Genomic DNA, 19,646 nt, shown 5'->3' on the forward strand with positions numbered 1-19,646 from the left:
CCAAATAAGTACACATGATAAAGCAAATTGTCAGATGACATGCTCTGTAGAGCTCCTGTCCTGTCCTGGAGGAGAGGTCACATCTCTGTGTGTCAGCATGTCAGCTACACGACTCTCTTTTTGTCTTCACTTTGATGGATTACCCTACAAACCTACAGCAAAATGATTGGCAGTATATCAGCAACACAAACTTGAAAATTCCCCAGTGGAAAAGCTGAGCTGGTACAAAAACATTTAAAGTGAAACAAATAAGCTATTTGTAATAGCAAAAGTGCAGAACCTCTTAAAATTGTCTAAGTTGGTTTCAGTTTTTAAATGTCAAAGTGCTCTGTAACATAAACTCAGAAATATTCAATGTTGTTCTGAAGGAGAGACATATAATGGAGGTGTTGGTAACAACACAACTTTGCCTGTTGAGTAGACTCTCACCCACCCACCAGCTTCAAAACCCACCACAGAGAGCCATTGTCAGACTGAGCTGAAGCAGCGAACCTCAGTGACTCATATGTACATTTTTAACTTAAATGAGAAAATCAATCTTCATACATATATAAAAACTACAGATGGACAGCGGCAATTAATTCCGTTCCTCGCCATACGAGTGGATGCATTCATAACATGAGTGGGCTGGTTGTTCATGACACCAAGTCTGTGTTGTCTGATTAAAAGCAATCAAAACAAGTCCATTGTATTTTAATCCCTCCGAGAAAGATTATATGCGCTGACAGGAGCTTGGGAGAGCAGAGAGACATTTTTAGTTGTTAAAAGACGACAGAAATAGGAAAACCATTCTTGGTTTACAGTATTTAAATGGTGTGTGACATTCAGTGGACCCAACAAAGTCCTATTCTTTTCAGAAAAAGTAATTAGAAAGTAAAATATAATGGCTGATGAATGTGGGACGCTATAATTCTCTCCTCATTACTGTACAACCCTTACTCCTAGAAATTATGTTTATATACTGCTAATTTGTTTTTCCAATTATGCTTCCCGACAAAACCTAATTGGCGAAACAAATTAGTCATATATAAATGCTGCAACTGTAAGAATAATATAACCTCACACTGTCTATGGTCTTAAAGAAATGTTTAAATACATATTTGAGTAAAAACACAAATGGTGTTAATACATAACTACATTTTAAAAATATGATGGCTAAGGCCTTGAGACCACTGGATAACCTGCTAGCAACCAAAAATCACTAGAGAAAAATTTGTATTCCTGAATCAAATGAGAAGTGGTTACGTGAGGTTTTTGGCAATCCCTAGGTGGGAATGATCACAAAGATATGCACAATACTCGATCTAAAACAACCTTGCAATTAATTTGGTCACTAACAGGTTGCTCAAGTTGCCTCTAGTTTGCACAGAGGACATCAACTTGTCTACAAACACTCACCAAATATTGGCCAAGCAATTTAAAATTGTAAAAAGTGCAAAACAAACAAAGCTAAAATGAAATGAAAGTAAAATTTGCCACTTTTACAACACACTGGTTGCAGCAGTAAGGCACAACTTTTACTTTGAAGACAAAAGTTTCAAACTCCTTTTCCAGTTTTTATCAAACTTGAAATTTCACTACTGCTCAGAATGTAATTGACATCGTCCACAAACACTGCAGGAGACAATCTACTAGCAACCAAACTAATCACAATTTGATTTTTTTATGCAACTCTATCTCCGATTTCACCCGACAACAGAAGTGAGAAGACTTTAAGAGAAGTGTTTTGGGGCGTCGTGAGGCTAGGCTACGTTAGCCATTTGCAGCTAACGTTACATTTGCAAAGTGTTACAAGCTACAATTTCACTGCGGAAAGCAATTTCAGTCATTCTTCGTTGATAGGAAAGGTACACTGTGAACAGGTCACCAGTTTGTTGCAGGGCTAACACATAGAGACAGACAATGGTAGGACTGAACTAAGAACCTTGTTTAGTTTGCTAACCACTGCGCCACCGTCCTGAATAAAGCAAAATAAATAAAAGCTTAGTTTTAGCTTTGAGGCTTTATAATACTGAATTTAAAAGCTATTTCTAGGCTAGCTAAATAGCTAATTTGACAATCACAATTTATTTTCCCTTTCAATACTAACAGGGCAGCAACGTAGTGAAAAAAAGACCACTGAAAATTAATGTCATTTACAACCTCAAGGAGATAGCTCCACTGGCAACATAAAGTGGGCAGGTCCAAGTAAATCTTTCTCAACTCAGAAACACGCAATCACAGAGACTTTTAATGTGAATTAAAGAGACAGCTGATTGACATATGACAAGGTACTAAGCAACGTAAGCAACCAAAGCCCAAAATGTCTTCTTGCAAGAAACAGCGAGCAAAGCGTAAAAGCAAATTGCTTCCTTTGCGGGCACCCCTTGGTAACTGACCAAGTGAGCAAACATACACAAATGTTTTTTGTAGCTAAAAAAAAAACATTTTCTGAAATGTCTCGCTCTGAGGTATCTCATCAAATATTTATCACTGCAAAAGATTCAGTAAGGTAAATTCTTCATTGATCAAGCCTTACATTTCAACAAACAGCTTCAAACGAGCTGCTACCAAACTTGTAAAACTGAACTCTCTAAATTATCTCACACTTTAGCTTTCAGCTGTGAAACATTTCATAAGTACTCACTGCAGGACATGGAGAGAGAGAAGTGCTCATGATGACAGACGGGCTCAAAACTCATTTCCTGACTGAGCTCAGACCACAGGGGGGTTCTGTGTTTGCATGTGTATGTGTTAGTGGGTGGGCTGCACTACTGTGTACATGGAGATGACCCTAACTACAACCTCTGAGACAGAGAGGATGAGAGAGTGTTAGAGAGACTGGTGGAGAGAGAATGTGAGCTGGTCAGTTAATCTCCAGCCAAGGTTTGTCACGGATTGTGGGCTTGATTGATTAGCTCACTCAGCCTCTTATGTGTGTGTGTTTGAGGGCGATACAGAGGGAGGAAAAAGCTCTAGACTTAAAATTTTGTTACAAAACTTCAGCTAAACCAGTATTTAAATTGTAATACACGTTTGGTCCAATTTGTAAGACAATGCAAGCTTTAGTATCATGGGTTAGGCATTTCAGACCTTGTATTTCATATGCAGATCAGTTTTTAAAGGTATTATTTAGATATCCTAAAGAGTACAAGAACCCATGTCACAAATACCAGTTCCTGCCCTGACCCCTCAAAGTCAGGGGGAGTCCCCAGGGTGTGTCTAGGTGGGGTCTGATGACTGTAGCAGGTTAAATAGACACACCTTTATAAGTATGCAGGTATGAGGAAGGTGAGGCCTTCTTCCCAATACCTCTGCAGTCCTCCCCCTCCTTTTTCAAGACTCTTTAATCATATGCACACAATAAGATTTAAGCAGCAAGATTAAAAGTCCAGACCTTGCCAGATTTTGCAGTTGGACTGAAATTATAAAGTCCAGGTTCATCCTTCAGAGACAGTAATAAAACTGGCTAATGTCAGGGCAAAGCCACTTAATGCGTTTCTGTTCCTTGTGTAAATGTGTGTAGATTTGATCATAGAGGTGGATCTAAAGGAACAGTCTGCTTACCTTATATCACTCCTCAGGAAAACATGAATTTTTACACTTTATCAATGCCAGCTCCAAATTCACTCTCGTTGTACGTCTCTGTGTATCAGGTGGCATTTCTTATTTTGTCTCTTTAAGGTTGTCGGTCATGCTTCTTTGGCTTTTTGCATCCCTTTGTAGTCATTTCAAAGCCCTCTGTGCTGATTTTGCTTAAGGTCACTTTCTATGTCTTTCTGATCGTTTTGCTTCTCCATGTTGTCAGTCTCCCTTTGTGTTTGTAGTCATGTGATTAAGTTTACAAAAAATACAAGCAGCCACTTCACGCATGGCCCCCTTGACCCCTTCCTGCACTCGACTGCTTTTAAAAGCTTGTTTCCTGAAAACAGCTGCTGGAGGAAATTGACTTTAGGACATTAAACCATAAATTGTAAACACAAATGTGCTATTAAACCAAACCTATATGAGCTAAAATAGGCTAAAAGCCTGCTGAAGCTTTACTCTGACTCTGATTTAGTCTTGGCTGATTCTGTTAAAAAAAAAAAAAATCCAGAAAACTTTTACTCATAAATGAGTTAGCTCGAATTCAACTAACCTGCAGTCCAGTGTAGAGTTGAAATCATAAAACCTTCAACCTAGTCAAGAGTTGTCCCTGCTCCAGGAGCTAATGAAACGCTGTCATTAGTGAAAGTAAGATTTTCCTGATAAGAGTGTTACTTTCCCTCTTTTCAGATCGCTTCTAAGATATTTTTTTAAGATCTCATTGTTTAAACCAATAATATTATGGTATGTAATCAGGTGAGACACTCTACCACCCACAGGAAGTTATGAATCACGCATCATCACCTTTGTCATTGACACTAGCTCTCTTAATATTGAATATCATGGTGAATAGTTGCTTATTCAGAATTAATTTTCTTTTTGTTTTTTTTACAATTTTCTTTTTAGGAAAAAAAAATCTTAAAATCTGTAAGTGAGGCATTTTATCAGATAAAAGGGTCAGAGGTCTATGGGCATGCACTGTCACGATAACTGCAGATATTTGTTGCTCAGCAAGCAACTATGTCTGTACACAAGGAAACCTCTCCTACCCAGCACGCCTTATTCATGACTCACAGCTCTGGTATGTCACCTTGTGCACTGATGCACTTTGAGCCACCAGAAGCTTTAAACTGGGAGTGAACAGCAGGCGACGCCTTGCAGTAACATTTACTGACGAGGAATGTTTCATTATGGAAACAACTTTTAGTGACGAAGTTCATTAACAGTGTAACGATTATGTTAATTTACAAAATTGCCAAGTCATGTGTTTTTTCTTTAAATATAGTCTGGTTAACTCCTAATGCTAAAAATGTCATTCTAATTTTTCAAAATAAAGACCTCCGTCAGATAAAACTACATTTATGTCTTTAAGTTTAAGGCTTGTCTTATAATTGTTAATACAATTTACCAAATTGTTAATAAAATTTACCAAATTTCCCCTTGTAGGAAAATTAAAGGATTATTCTATTCTATTCTAAAATTGTAGTTCTGTCAAAACAAAACTGTGAAGATGTTTTCAGAAACCTAACACCGCATCTGAAAATGAAGAAGCTAAGTGGTGAAATTCTCGTTTCTGGATCTTTCCTGCTGGCTGCTAGCACATTAAATGGCCTATTATGTTTAATGTAAGTCCACCAGATAGAACCTGTTACTTCCCATGCTCTGTCAAAAACATTGTTTTTACTATACACAGTGAAAATAGAAAGTTAAATTCCTGACTGTCATCCATTATGTATTAAAAACTACAAAAAACATATGTGTTTCAGTTGTGCTGAATTTAACACTTCTGCCAACCTGATTTCTAGGGGAAACGCCTACAATGGGTACTGACCTACACCACAACAGACATTTCTACTGCATTTTTGAACTCTATTTCTACTCAGCTGGACTGCGAACTGGAACAACTGGGATCAAACAATGGAGGAGCAGAAATGCAGAAAATACACAGTGGAGGACAAGGAGGTCAACATAACTTTGACCAAACAGAGTGTTTAGTCTCGTTGGAAACTTTCAGAACTTATTTAGAAATTCAAGTTCGAAACCAACCCAGTACTGAGGATTGTAGTTGATTAATTAATCACAGCTAAACCTTACTGGACATGCAGTTCTTTCAATTCAGTTCAATTTTATTTAAATAGTGCCAAATCACAACAAAAGTCGCCTCTTCCTCTCTCTATATAAAAACACCAGCAGTATAAAACAGCAGAACCAGTTTGTCTGTACCCAATGAGGTGAATAAACAAAATACCACCTCTCCTGTATTTGCCCTCTTCCTGTCACCTCCCCTTTTAATTGAAGCATAGGTGGGCCTGTCCCTCTGTAGTTAACAATTACACAAGTTCAGGTTCAGATCTCTTGTCACCCTGACGTTAATCATGTCAAACACAACAAAACCACTATGCCCCCCCATTTCTTGAAAAGTGCTCACACACACAGTTTACTAGGTGATGTTCAGGAAGCACTTTCTAAACTGAAGGAAAAGGAAAACTTTATACATTTGTCAAGTGATGATGTGAAAATAAAATGTATTTGGCATCTTAATGCAGATGACAGCTTAAACTAGGGAACACTTAATTCAAGATTTCCACAACATGTATGGAAAAACTGTGGCAGATAAAGTGCCATTACGGAAAATAATCCACCATCTTCCAGTAACTTCCTTTTTTACCCTAATGCACGACCTACACCAGACTGATTAATGGTATGTTTTTACTGCATACAGGTATTACTCTGGGTTATTTTAGGGTTTGGCACAATACCACTCTCACCACCACCCAACCGCATCGCAATGCATACACATGCACAGGTGTGCAGGGCTGGGTGTGCAGGGCTGGGTGTGCAACCTACTTATGATGAGCTCCTCCCAAAGACTCATCCAAAAGAAATAAAACCTCTGTGAGCTGTCGTCTGTCCGACAGTCAGGGAGAAAAACAGGTAGAGCAACACAAAGACACAGCAGGTAGACCTAAAGGAAACCAAACATGCAGTGGGAAATTACACACTCAGGGAGACAAGAACATAAAACACAACCTTGTGTCCTATTGGGAGTGTCCCCGATTAGAAGAAGTGGAAGTACCAGCCTTTAGTTTGAAAGCTAAAAATAATAAATATATTTAGATTTTACAAATAATGGGACTTTCCACGACTGAAAGCACAATTAGTTGAAAATAACATTATACAACAGTATAACTTCTAAAGAACTGGACACAATCCAAGACCCACACGGGCGACAGATGTAAAACACGGTTCTGTTTGCACTACACAGGGTGGGTCCTCGAATGTGTCTGCATGTTTATTTGCGCAGTCATGAGTTTTGGTCTGCAGACAGACACATTATAGGTGAATGATTAAATTTTACCACAGATTTACACAGATGTTTGATTCTATGTGAACCGTCCAACAAAATACAGACAAAATGCTTAAAAAAATGTCTTTTAAGAACAACAATAAGATAAAAATAACAGCTAATGGACAATATGTGATTCAAGAAGAGATTCTGATGGGCAGTCTCACAGCAATCCTTCAGAGGCTCAGAGAAAAGTGAGACGCCCCTGATGAAGCACTTGTAGAAGTCAATTGTGCATAGACATATGACTTCATTAGTGACTTTATGCAATAACTCAGCTAGGCCATCTAGTAACGTTTGGCTATGTGATGCATGTAAAGTCATTTATTTAAGAGTAGTACTTAAAACTACTTGGATAGTCCGAATCTCTCAATACTGACCAGTCCAAATACAGGCAAAGGAATATGCCTGACCCAAATTATGCATCGTTGAAAAACATAAAGCCTCACAATTCAAAAAGTGTAAACCATTGTACGATGCAAATACTACAGTGAGAACTGTTCCATAGTTTGTCTTAAGAGTGACTACCCAATAAAACAGCACTTATTGTAGTGAAGGCTTCAAGTAAAAGAAAATTATTTCACACATCTTTCCATTTTATTTAAAAATTATTTTTACTATAACATAAGAATTACCAGTACTTCCAGGTGTTCCACACTCAACACCTTCTCATCTGAATAGTTTTTGCTGCCCATCCTTAACCAGATACTAACAAGGTGGTGGCAAAAAAGGCAATGACAACGTATGACCATAATGAAATTAGAGCTTTGCAACACAGCAACATGTAACGTAATGCTCATGCCCTATCAGAATTTAGGGTTGACTCTTTAAACAACAAATAAAGTCAGCCTAGCCCAGTTGGAATAGCCAACCCACTAAACGTAGGTTTAGTGGGTTGGATATGTTATAATTCCCAGTCTTTATGTCATAAAGACTGGGAATCCTCTGTTTTCCATCCCCTGTCAGTGTTTCTAATAGAATCAGATTCTATTTGTGGTGGTTGCGGGGTGGTACGTGTGTACATGAACGTGCGGTACACCTACGCTGCTTAAAGGAGTTACAAACTAACACTATATACATTTAATGAGAATAAATAACAGAGGAAACGCCAGCCATCTCCCCCACTTCTTGACAGATTTCAACAGCTGGTGATGGCAGCTCGTTTTGCTCTGCAGCTTCTGCGAGCTCAGTTTAGTGGCACATGAACCAGCTCCCCACCTGCCGAAGGTTCTGGTTAGAGTGGTCCCTCCAGCTTGCAGCAGATCTCCAGAGCAGAACAAAGACTACTGTTGCCACCTGCAGTTCACAACAATGGGAGTTGGAGATTGAGCTGAATGATGTTGACAACCACCACAAGGGTGACCTGGCTGAAATGGGCCAGAGCTAACAGGTTAGTAACGACTGATGTTTGAAAATAAGAGTGAGATGGTTATTGAGTAGTAAAGTGGAGGCTGGAGGCATTCTTTAGTTCCAAACATACTTTAGTGGCCTGCCTATGTGTGAGAAAAAACCCCAACAACAAAGACTTTCCATTTGGCATGAATTTGGTATGAAGGTTGGATAAATGTGTATTCTATTTGGCTTACATGCCTAAGGCTAACCACACAGTAGTCTTTTTCAACTAACAGTCAGTGGGGTGCATTTTTAAAAAAAAGTAACCTTGATGAAGTTGGACAAATTGGTCATTTAGAAATTTGTCAAAAATGCTGCCATTGTTAACATAATCTAGCCTCTGGGAGACTAATCTGATGCTTTTAAGCTGATTTGCTGAAATATATTACTTCCTTTTTGCTTCAAAGCTTCAGTTTTACTGCCCTTGAATAGTTTAAGCAAAGCAAAATCAGTTTTACCCTGAAAACAATAATAAACATGCCAATTAATAAGCTAACACCACGTTCAGTACAATAATTTTTTACTCTAGAGCCATGATGTGTAGGAAAAATATTGCACTTGTTGACAGAGTAGAAGGATATGCAAATGATCAACACTTTCTTTTTTAAACTCACTTCACTTTCTCATCTCCAAGTTTAGTTTCAAAACTAGAGCATCCACAACAACAACATGCACCAAGCACTGCAACTCCCACCCAGCACCCACCCAGCCTGCGCCCACTCGGCCCTCCGATGAGGCTTAATGAGTAATAAGCACTGGGTGACCACAGTCTTGGAGTCAAGCCAACTTTCCCAGATGCTAAATTGAAGCCTGGAGGTACTGCATAATGCAAAACAACACTCATTAAAACTTGGAGTGAAAAAACAAAAACAAAACACAAGGAGCTATAAAATGCAAAAATGCACTGAGATGCATTCGAGGAGAAGCTCTGTAGCAGTTTCTAAATGATGTAGATGAATAATTAACTCTCAGGTGTCCATTAGCGGAAGAATTTACAAGATGTAGAAAATGGGTTCTTAAACACGCTCATGACCTTCAAACCGAAACCATTTGGCCCGAGCACTATGTTATGGAGGCGAGTGTGAGCTTTGGAAAGGATGATGAAATGGAAGGAAATCAACAGCAAAAAGAGCGACGTTTCTAGAACCAGAATGTGAAGCTTTCCCACTTCAGCTAAATTATACAGTACTGCAGTTTTTCTTCTTATTGAATTTACAAATGGATAGTGTAATGGATTGCATTATAGTAAGTTATTTTGATAATCTCTAAAAGCAATTCAGTTTGTATGGTGTCCACAGAGCTTAAAATCACTACCCTGTCAGTGATTTTAAAAACTTCTTTTTTGCTAAAACAGCAGCCACAGTGGCAACAGACAAAAGAAATGTGACCGCTGAAAGCTACACTATTACACAGCTACATTTTTAATATAATGTAATGATAACAAAAGGTAACAACAACATTAGAAAGCAAATTCATAGATCTGCAGATGACCCATGAACACAGAACTGGAATCGACTTAATGTGATGTCCAAATTGGAACTACAATGAGTTGTAAATACGTGTTCAAACAGTGAGGCTATTAGTACCTGTAACTGATTGCTTTATCTTTTACAATGAATACATATCTTGAAAAGGAGAAAAAGAAGAAATATGTGTATTTGTTTGGTGTTTATGAACATCTGTTTTTCCTGTCTTTCTATATGCAGTAACCGATGAAAATAAAGAAGAATACCATGATAGGTTTTCGCTAGTACACATTAATACCTCAAAAATTTGCAATCCAATAAGATTTTGAAAGGGCTCATTCCACATGAAGAGTATTTTTACTTTAGGTACTTTAAGTATATTTTGATATTAAACCTTTTTTTTTTAAAGTAGGTCTATGAACTGTAGCTAAGAGTGCAAATACTATTAGCTTTACTGTTTTCAGTATATTCAACACAGCAGTTCGCTTTATTCATTTCATCATTTATTATGGTTTTCTTTGTCCCCTGCCCCTGCTTGTTGATACTCTCCCCTGTATCACCTGATTAAAACACAGCACTGGTATGGCCCTTGTCTGTATGTTAAATATTATTAGTACAGCTGAGAGGCTGTTAGTTTAACCTAGCATGAAAACTGTAAGCAGGTGACTACTGACACATATACCTGCAACCCAAGTGAGTACAAAAGAACAGGAAGTTCTCGAGTTTGTGTTAAAGTGGTGCTGCTGCAGTCTGCAATAATGGCATTATGAAAGACAGGTTAAATTTATCTGCGTTATAAACAGCTCAGTGAAAGAAAGTGATTTTCTAGGAAGTCAGCCATCTTGACCTTAGACTAGTGTGAAGTCATGCGAGAGATATATCAAAGAAAGGGGAGTTTCTACCTGCAGGACTGATACGAGCACACAGTGCTAGTCCACCCGCAGCTCCAATAAGAAAAGTAATATTTGAATTACATAGTGTTACTAAAACGAGGAGATCACAACATGGTACCAAATAGTTTGCGTGTGTGTGTGTACGTTCATCTTGTCCTTCAAAACTCACGCCCTGATTCCTAACATACCATCTCCTTCCTGCTGCTTTCACATGATTCACTGTTGACTTGCAGTTTGTGGCATAATGTCACATTCAGTCATGCTTTTATGTGACTCCTGTGTGTGCATAATTAAAAGATTGTGAGCTAGAACAAGCCTTATGTTAAGATGCTGTATTTTTAAAATAATGTTGTTGTTTTTTTTAAAAAAAACAACAACAACAACAACAACAACAACATTATTTTAACATTTTGATGTATTTCTACACTGAATCATTCTGGAACTGCAGGCTTAGAGTTGTGAAACTGATGAATTGAGTGAGTAATTTGTAATGCATAAGGACATCTTTATTTTCACTTCATGGAAACAGTAAATAAGTTTTTTCCCAGTGTCTCTCTTCTCTCTCACACATGCACAGTAGCTCCACGTCTTTTATTGAGCCGCCAAACAATCTGTTCTATAGAAAGGCAGCTAGCACAACACTAAATGTCATTAATGAACATTTCTTTAAACCACAGTGACTAACTGCACAGAGATCTTTTTTATTCTTCTTTTTTCAGGGGTTTATAAAAAATTCTTTCTTCCATTGTGTTAATGATTGATGGGCACCAGATGCCACTATGGGGTGTTTCCCATACCAGACAGCTTGACATTTGATTATAATAGGAATGAATGTTGCACACAATAGGTGGCTTGTTGTAAACCTAGGGGCAACAGAAGATAAATAATTATACTGTTTTGTGAAGTCGAGCTATCATTCCACAAACTTTCCAAAAGAAGATTCTAGTTTTTTGAAACTAAGTACACCCATGACTTAACAGTTTGTAGAACCACATTTAGCACCTATAACTGCTTTCTATATGACCTTTCCAGTCTCTCACGTCATTTCTGGAGGAATTATGGTTGTTTTCTTTACATCATCGCTTCAGTTCATTGAGGTTGTGCATAGTTTGCTTAAAGTCCTGCCACATCATTTCAGTCAGGTTGAGCTCTGGACTTTGACCGGATCGTCACTTCACCTTTTCTTTTTCAGCCATTCTGTTGTAGATTTGCTGTTGTGCTTAGGATCATTTTCATGTTGAATGACCCAATTGGGGCCAACATGTCAGATAGCTGGTCTCACACTTGACTCCAAAATACTTTGGTACACAGAGCAGATCATGGCCAGCTGAGTGACAGCTGGCAGTAGTTAGTTTGTGGTGTTGATATGCTGTGTTTGGTTTTGGCCAAACATCTCCACACCAGTCTTCTCTGTCTGAAGGACATCGTTTCATGAATCTAAACAATACTGCCATGTTTTTCTTAAAGAAAGGAAGTTTTCTCCCGGAAACTCTTCGAAATAAGAAACACTTGATCAGGTTTTTTCTAATTGTACTGTCATAATCGTCCCAGGAGTAGATGTTGGAACATCTACTCCTGGAAGGACTGTGGTTAGTTGAAAGCTACAGACCATCACACTGCCAAAACTTCTGCTGTTATACAGGCGGTCAGACTGTTTTAATCAAGTGCATTTCATTAAGTGCAGAAGGAATGATTACTAAGCTGCATAAAAAGACAACGTAATGGTTTTTAAGGTTCAGGTATTTGACATATTGTCTCCGTCAGGCTGCTGAACATGTACAATCACTTCTGCAAACACAAGTGAAGCTTTAGGAAGAATGACAGCAAACACAGACATACTTTGAATATCATCTGACAGACAGCACTGTGAGCAAAAAAGCATAACAGCCATGGGAATGCACCTCAATAAGACAAGACACTTTGGTGTTTTTCGTCACCTAATTGCATTCACCTACCTGTGCACAAACATGACACTGAAAATAAGTGCATAATTACTTTCTTTAGAAGATCAAAAATACTGATTATAAATGCTGAGTATGTGGATGTTTGATTGGAATATTACCTTAAGAAAATAAAATAAATAAAATAAACCTTTTCCTGAAAATTCAAGAAAAAAAATGGATTAAAACATTCTTGAATTTAAATTTGTAACTGCCCTTTCTAATAAAAATGTCAAAACTTGTCACCAAAGATTTGACATCAAGTGAATTTCTGAATGCTGATGTCATCATTCTTACTTAAATGGCATAGCTAAACGTTAAGGTAATGGAGGTTTCGGCAAATGAAGTAGTCACACACAAAGACTTGTATCTACAGGTGAGAAACAATTTCTTAAAAACAATGACATCATCTATAATCTCAATTATTCTCGCACACACCCAGCTTTGTGAAAGTTGGGATCGTCTATGAGACTGTCCCAAATGGGCTTGGGAAACTGTTCACAATACAGGCCTTACTGATATTCTTTTTTTTTTTTTTTAAATTTCATTTGTTTTTTGTAAATCTCTTGTGCAGTACATTCTAGGGAAATGTATCCAAGTGAGCCAGTTCTGATGTGTAATTTATTAGTTCCCACATTCATTTGGAGCTATAAAATCTCGATTCAGGCCACATCAGCATGTGATGTGAATGTAGCCTTAGCGCTAATGTGTTCAGGATTAGAAAGCACTGATGAAAATTATATACATCCTTATTAATCTTTATATAATTTGCCCAAAACCATTTTTTCCTTTCTTTAATTTGATGTCTTGAAAAAAATCATTTTCGTTTTTGATCAAGACTTCAAGGATGGGATGAAAACTTTCGTCCAGTAAATGCACATCAGGTTCAGCATGCTCCAAAATGAAAGTCAAACTGATGTTGCAGATGTCAATTCAACATCACTTTGAGCTACTTCTTTAAGACTGCTTGGACGTCCTTATTAGACTTCCTAGTTAGTGTTTAAGAAATGCTTTCCATAATATCTTTTTTCAGTTTGAAGAAAACAAAATAAACATTTCCGATAAAGTTAATGAGCACTTTGAGGGTTTAGACTTGGCTTTAGTTTAACAATTAGCCAAAAAAGACATTTTACACTATACTGTAAATGCAAAAGCTCCAAATTATTATCAGCTCATCACATAAATTTTAATGTTAAACTAGCAAAAATGTGACACCAAGAGTGCAGTGGGTTGCAGGGCTGATGATGGTGTTGGCAAAGTTAGGTTTGTGCACTGGCAGTGAGTTGACTAGAGAAACTGAAACCATAGATACATGATACATTTCTCTTAAAGCCATTCCCTTTAATTAATGCGGCTAACCTGTTTGTGATGTAGGCCAAGTGTTGTGGGTAGTAAGCAACTGTAACGTGTTACTGGCATGTAGCTAAAGGTACTGTGAAGGCCACGTCAACAGCAATTAAGTTACCATAATCTAATGGCTAGATAAGTTTCTCTGTAACAGATATCCAAATGTGCATTTACAAGGAATTTAAATAAAATTTAAATAAAATGTCTCCTCATACAGTCCTGTGCAAAGGTCTTAAAGTACCCTTCATTTCTTTCTTTGCTTACAAGGAGCCTTTCTTTTTAAAAAGTCAATCTTTGAGCTTTTGTATTTGAACATTGGCTGCCTTTTCACTCAATTTTACTCCAGTCATTGTACCTGACCATTTTTGGATAAATGTTTCTTTGTTTGTTAAGCCACTCAACACTAACCGATGAATCATTCAAGCATAAAAAACGCACTTAACACAAGGGATAAACCAGTGTTGTGTCTATACATAACAGACAACTTAGCAACGAACCAATTCAGAAATCTATCTTTAGCCATATTATTTGTCCTCATTTCTTTAGCTGAATGCCTGGAAAAATGGCAAAGATAATACAGTGTAAGGGGGAAAAATATTATTTTTACACCAAAAGGTGGTATCTCAGCATGGCGTGCAGTGTTTCCTTAAAACATTCGGGGAAACTGGACAAATATAGGACAAGAGAAGTGGCAATCCTTCCACTTCCTTATGAAAAGAAATTATCTACCACAGATAAACAGTGTCTGAAATTTATGCCCTTACGAAACAGTGAAAAAAAAATCCAGCAAAGAACTTACACAGAATTTGAGATATTATTTTTTTTTTTACAATCTGTTATTCTTTGACTTGCATTAACACTTACTTACACAACATTTTAACCCATCTCTACTCCATTACAAACATTGACAAGGCAAGAGAGAGAGAGCAATGAGAAAGTGTAGGGTGGGTGTGTGCTGAGCAAAACTGTGAAAGAGATCAGTTGTGTATTCTTGTTGGTCTGGTTCGTTAACTGCCTGGGCTAGAGTCAAGTGAAAGAATGTAGTTCCATTAAAACGCATTAAAGAGAGAGAGGATGGGTGTGCGAAGGACAGAGGCTGGATACAGATAAACAGGTTGAAGTTTTTACACATGATTAAACTAAATGTTTTTGTCCCATACATACACATGGTTGAGTTTGAAAAACTGATGAAAAGGAAAAACTGAAACATCCAAAAGATAAGAAAGTGGTATTAAGAAACCAAAGGAACTGGGTGAGAGTGAAAGGGGAGAAAGGGTGACTGAAACAGAGAGAGGTATGATGTTGGAACATTCTCAGTGAGAAAAGGGATTAAGTCAAAATTTGACATAGAAAAAGAGAGAAATACTGCTGCACAATATGCAATGACTAATGCCTTGTGGGGTGTGTTGGGTCAGTCATTGCCTTGGTTCAACCCTTTTTAAAAACATGTACATATTGTCATGTACATTGTGTCTAGACTAAATGAATCAATGTCATACACACATCATATATATATATATATATATAAATATAAAAGCTTTGGCAGCTTTTTTTTTTTGGCAGCTAAAAGCTTTGGCAGCTTTTTAAGCATGTACGAAAAATAACGTAACATATACTAGAGTACTAAATACAGCAAAACTAAACAAAAATAAAAAAACATATATACACACACACTAAAAACTGAAGAGTCAAGAGTAAAAAAGTGCAAAATTGAGAGTAACAGTAAAAAATATGTAAGATAACAGTGAACGAAAAAGCACAGCTGTGTAGGAGATGAGGGTGATCAGAACAGAAAAAGATGGAATGAAAGATAAAGACATGGAAAGTGAACTAATACAAAGATACTTTAGCTAAGCAAGAATATCAGTAATGCTAACAGCTGGCAATAGTTTCTGCATTCTTCAGCCAAGAAAACATTTACACATGAATGACTGCAATTTTCCTTAGACAATTGTGAAAAACCAGCTTTAGAAAGCACATTTTACATTCTGAACACAGGACAACAACACCGATAATCTATTTAACACATAACTGCGTAAAGCTGACTTCATTTTAGCCTGCTAGCACATCTCTGTGAGGCTGACATTTTCTACATTTTGCAACCTATGTGAGAAAACAGAACTTTCAGAAATATAATAATTAATTGTATGTGCTTGACGTCACCCTTTAAAGCAACTGATGTATAACTAATATCCCTGCTAGCTGTCAAGGCTGCAAAAGTAGCTGCGTAGCAACACGCTCGCTGGCCTGCAAGCTAAAAACAAAACAAACTAGAAAAAAAATACAAAGATATAAGCTCACAATGGCTATAGGAACTCACTTATTCCTTTAATTATTGTTAATGTGATAAAATAATATCGATTTGTGGCGACTATTTCACAGAAGAACTAGCCTAACAACCACTGCTCTCTCTAGCCTGTTGTATCTTCTGGCTTAAAACTGCCATAGTTCTCACTACTGTTGGTGTCTCCAGGACTGTGTTTTACTGTGATTACACACACGCACATAAACACACCCACACAAACAATCACAGCTTGTAATCAGTCGCCCAACTTAATTCTTCAACCAAACAGGCATGCAGGGGTAGAGACCCAGTTAAGAACAGCATGGTTTGGTTAGGTGTTGTTATTGTTGTTGTGACTATTACTAATTAAGTGTTAAGTAACACAGCAGCTCCACGTGGAGTCAGTAAAAGTTCACATAGCGCCCTCCACCCAGCTGAAATAAAGATAACATCTCATCTCTGTTGGCCTCTTATCAGGGGGCAGAGTCTGACTTACCCTTTGTCTGAGCGTACTCTTGAGAAAATGAAAACTGTTGGATATCATCAGTATTAAAAAAAGAAAAAGGAATTTTATAGTCAATGCCTGACACGAGTTTGATCTTGCAGAGACGTAGCTTAAAGTCACTATTATGGTGGATAAGAAACTGTAAAACTTATATTTTCATGCCACTTTACAACATTGAGATTTCATGGAAGGTAGTATAAACTCCTCACACTATACTTTCTGGCCATAAGTATGTAGACACAAACTGCACACAGCACACCCACAATACACATGAAAACTGAATCTGTCATTCCAAAGCCACAGACACTAGATTCTCCTCTAGCTCAGACTCCTAAAAGGTTTCCACATGATTTTCCAGTTCATCCTGAAGGTGTTGGAAAAGACCGAGTTCAAGGCTCTTTGCATGTCAGTCAAGTTTTTCAACACTGAAATGTGTAATGTAGCTCAACAGTGAGAATGAGCCCAGCGCCTAATTTTAGGTTGTTTCATTAACATGATACAAAGCAAGGACAAGCCTGTAGTAACCACTTTTGAGTCCACGCTGACTTTGTATAATACGATGCTACACAATTGCACTATGTTGCACTTTATATTTCATTCTATAATCAAATTTAAAGTATTTAATATTGTATTGAAATTTTTTTTTTAAGTATCTGCATTACTTACACGTTTCTCCACAGTATTAATACACTACAGGTATTACAACCTGCATACCAGCACCATGAAAAGTACTCAAGCTCAAACACAGACTGCAGTAAGGTGGGCCACAAAAGTTGAGGACTATTGATTTCTGGTAACATTATCAGATAACTCTGAACAGCTCTTACATAATGCTCCTGGAACAACAGTAGCTTTAATCCTACTTCATAGTTCTTCAATCACCATATTAATTGCCTATTCTTAACAGTCTTCCCTACCCGTTTTTAAGTCACTCCTGAAAAAGCAGCTCTTTACCCTGGCCTTTGACACCACATGAGATGTTGGTTTTTATTTATTTATTTTTATTTTAGTTGTTTTTAGTTGATTCTGTGCTGTTTTATCTTGTTTTCTTTTTTAATATAGGGCTATTTTAATTTTTATGTATTATGTGTTTTATTGATTCATTTGTGCTGTTTTCTTTTATTCTATTGTTTTTAACTTATTTTCTGTACAGCACTTTGGTCCTGTGCTGGGTATTTTAAAGTGCTTTATAAATAAAATTGGATTGGAAATTGGATTATCAAACTGTACGGTACCTTCTCTCCGTTTACAATGCCTGTCTCAAGATTCATTATTTGAAGATCTACATGCTAAATCAATCATTCGGAATGTTACTATGTACTTTGGCTGAATGTATGAAAGCCTGCATCTCCATTTGCCGCAGGCTAAACTTTAAAAGTTTAGCTTAACTATTTTTGCGCACAGTTTTGACCTGAAGCAGTCTCTGTGCTTCCCTGCACCAGCTGGATTATCTGTTCCTCAGCCCTATCCTTAAAAAAAAAAAGACTAGTTTTTCTGCGATCCAGTTTGAGGAAAATAGCCGTGAACCCTCTTAAGTGAAAGCAGCGCATTTCTCACCCGGAATCAGTGTCAGCAAAAAAAGCTGTACCAAAGCGCTCCCATTAAACTCCAACAAGTGTTCCTGGTAAATTATGAGCTTCTTACCTGTTCCTCCTCCTTTCTGCGGTGCTCTGATGCCGACTGACAGCCTGCTGAGTCTGCCTGACAGGAGTTTCCTTGTGGGTGTGGCCAGAGTTACACCTGCCGCACACCGGAACGTGCGTAATGAGCCCAGCTGACTCACGCAAAGTCGCCCGGGAAGGGAGGAGCGAAGGTTTGAGCTGGTTAAACGTTACATTCTCTGGCAGAAATCCACGAGAACATTTTTGAGAGGCATGAGAACGAACTCACTCTCTGTCTTTGACTCCATTTTGGGAAATGCAGTGCACCATGGGCAGCTTTTGCAACTATTTCAGGAATGTTTCCTTCCCTGGGGACATTGTGGTTACCACCTTCTCCCTCTGATGACATTAAGTGACATATATATGTATATATCTTAGTTCCTTACATACAATGCTAAACAAAATCATAAGACCACCATCCAGTCAGCTGTAAAGTTTATAAATGAACAGTATTGGTAATTACCAGAATGATTTTTGTAATTGTGTGTCCACCAGTATGTACAAGCTCTTTAACTGAGATAATATTTTTAATGCTTTAATATAATTTTTGCTGCCATTCATTCATTTTCCAATTCACTGTTTGACAAAAAGGAAAGAAGATTTTAGTGATTGAGTCTTATGCTCAAATAATTTTTCACTGATTCAGAGAAGTCAGGATTTGGGTTGAAAAACATGAATTCAGTTTGTTATTTGCCTGACAAATAGCAATTATAATTTCTCGTTTTAAACAAGTTTTTGTCAGATTTCTAAAATATTTGTGTTTTCTTCTTTTTATGGTAGGTGGTCTAATGTGCATTTGTAAAGCATTTAAATTCTTACCTTTCCCTGACAAGAAATGTCCAGCGCAAAGCCAAAGTGCAGTCCCTTATGTCATGCTACAGCATATTATTTTACCTCTAAACCAGCTTTCTGGTGTTTTCTCTATTGAAGTTAGTTCTGGTCACTGGTTTAAAGTTTTAAATCACTTTGCAATAGGTAACAATGCTATGTAAGGATAGTGTTTTTGTTGACCCATTCCATCAGCAGCTTTTATGTCACTATAATCTCCTCCTACTGTCCCAATGCTTGTATTAATGATTTATGGGGATGTCCTATTAGAAGAGGAGTCTCTGCAATATAGTTGGTAATCTGCATTGATGTAAATACACCAGTTGGAAAAACAACCTTAGAGACAGCGTGACCACTTTAGGCTGGCCCCATGCTGAAGTGCATTTTTATGGCCTGGTACAACTGCCCCCCCCCCCAAAA

General features: G+C 37.5%; 1 protein-coding gene across 1 annotated transcript in view; it reads right to left on the minus strand.

Annotated features, from left to right (window-relative positions):
• The window catches only part of LOC102294524 (cingulin-like protein 1), a 53,134-nt gene extending 34,674 nt beyond the window's left edge, over positions 1-18,460 (minus strand). Inside the window, exon 1 of the mRNA XM_014333386.2 lies at positions 18,382-18,460. The gene's annotated coding sequence lies outside the window, so the exon portion shown is untranslated. The remainder of the gene's footprint in view (positions 1-18,381) is intronic.
• Between the last annotated feature and the right edge of the window lie 1,186 nt (positions 18,461-19,646).

This window comes from Haplochromis burtoni, unplaced genomic scaffold (assembly GCF_018398535.1).
Source record: "Haplochromis burtoni strain Fernald_Lab_line unplaced genomic scaffold, NCSU_Asbu1 Contig_51, whole genome shotgun sequence".
Lineage (NCBI taxonomy): Eukaryota > Metazoa > Chordata > Actinopteri > Cichliformes > Cichlidae > Haplochromis > Haplochromis burtoni.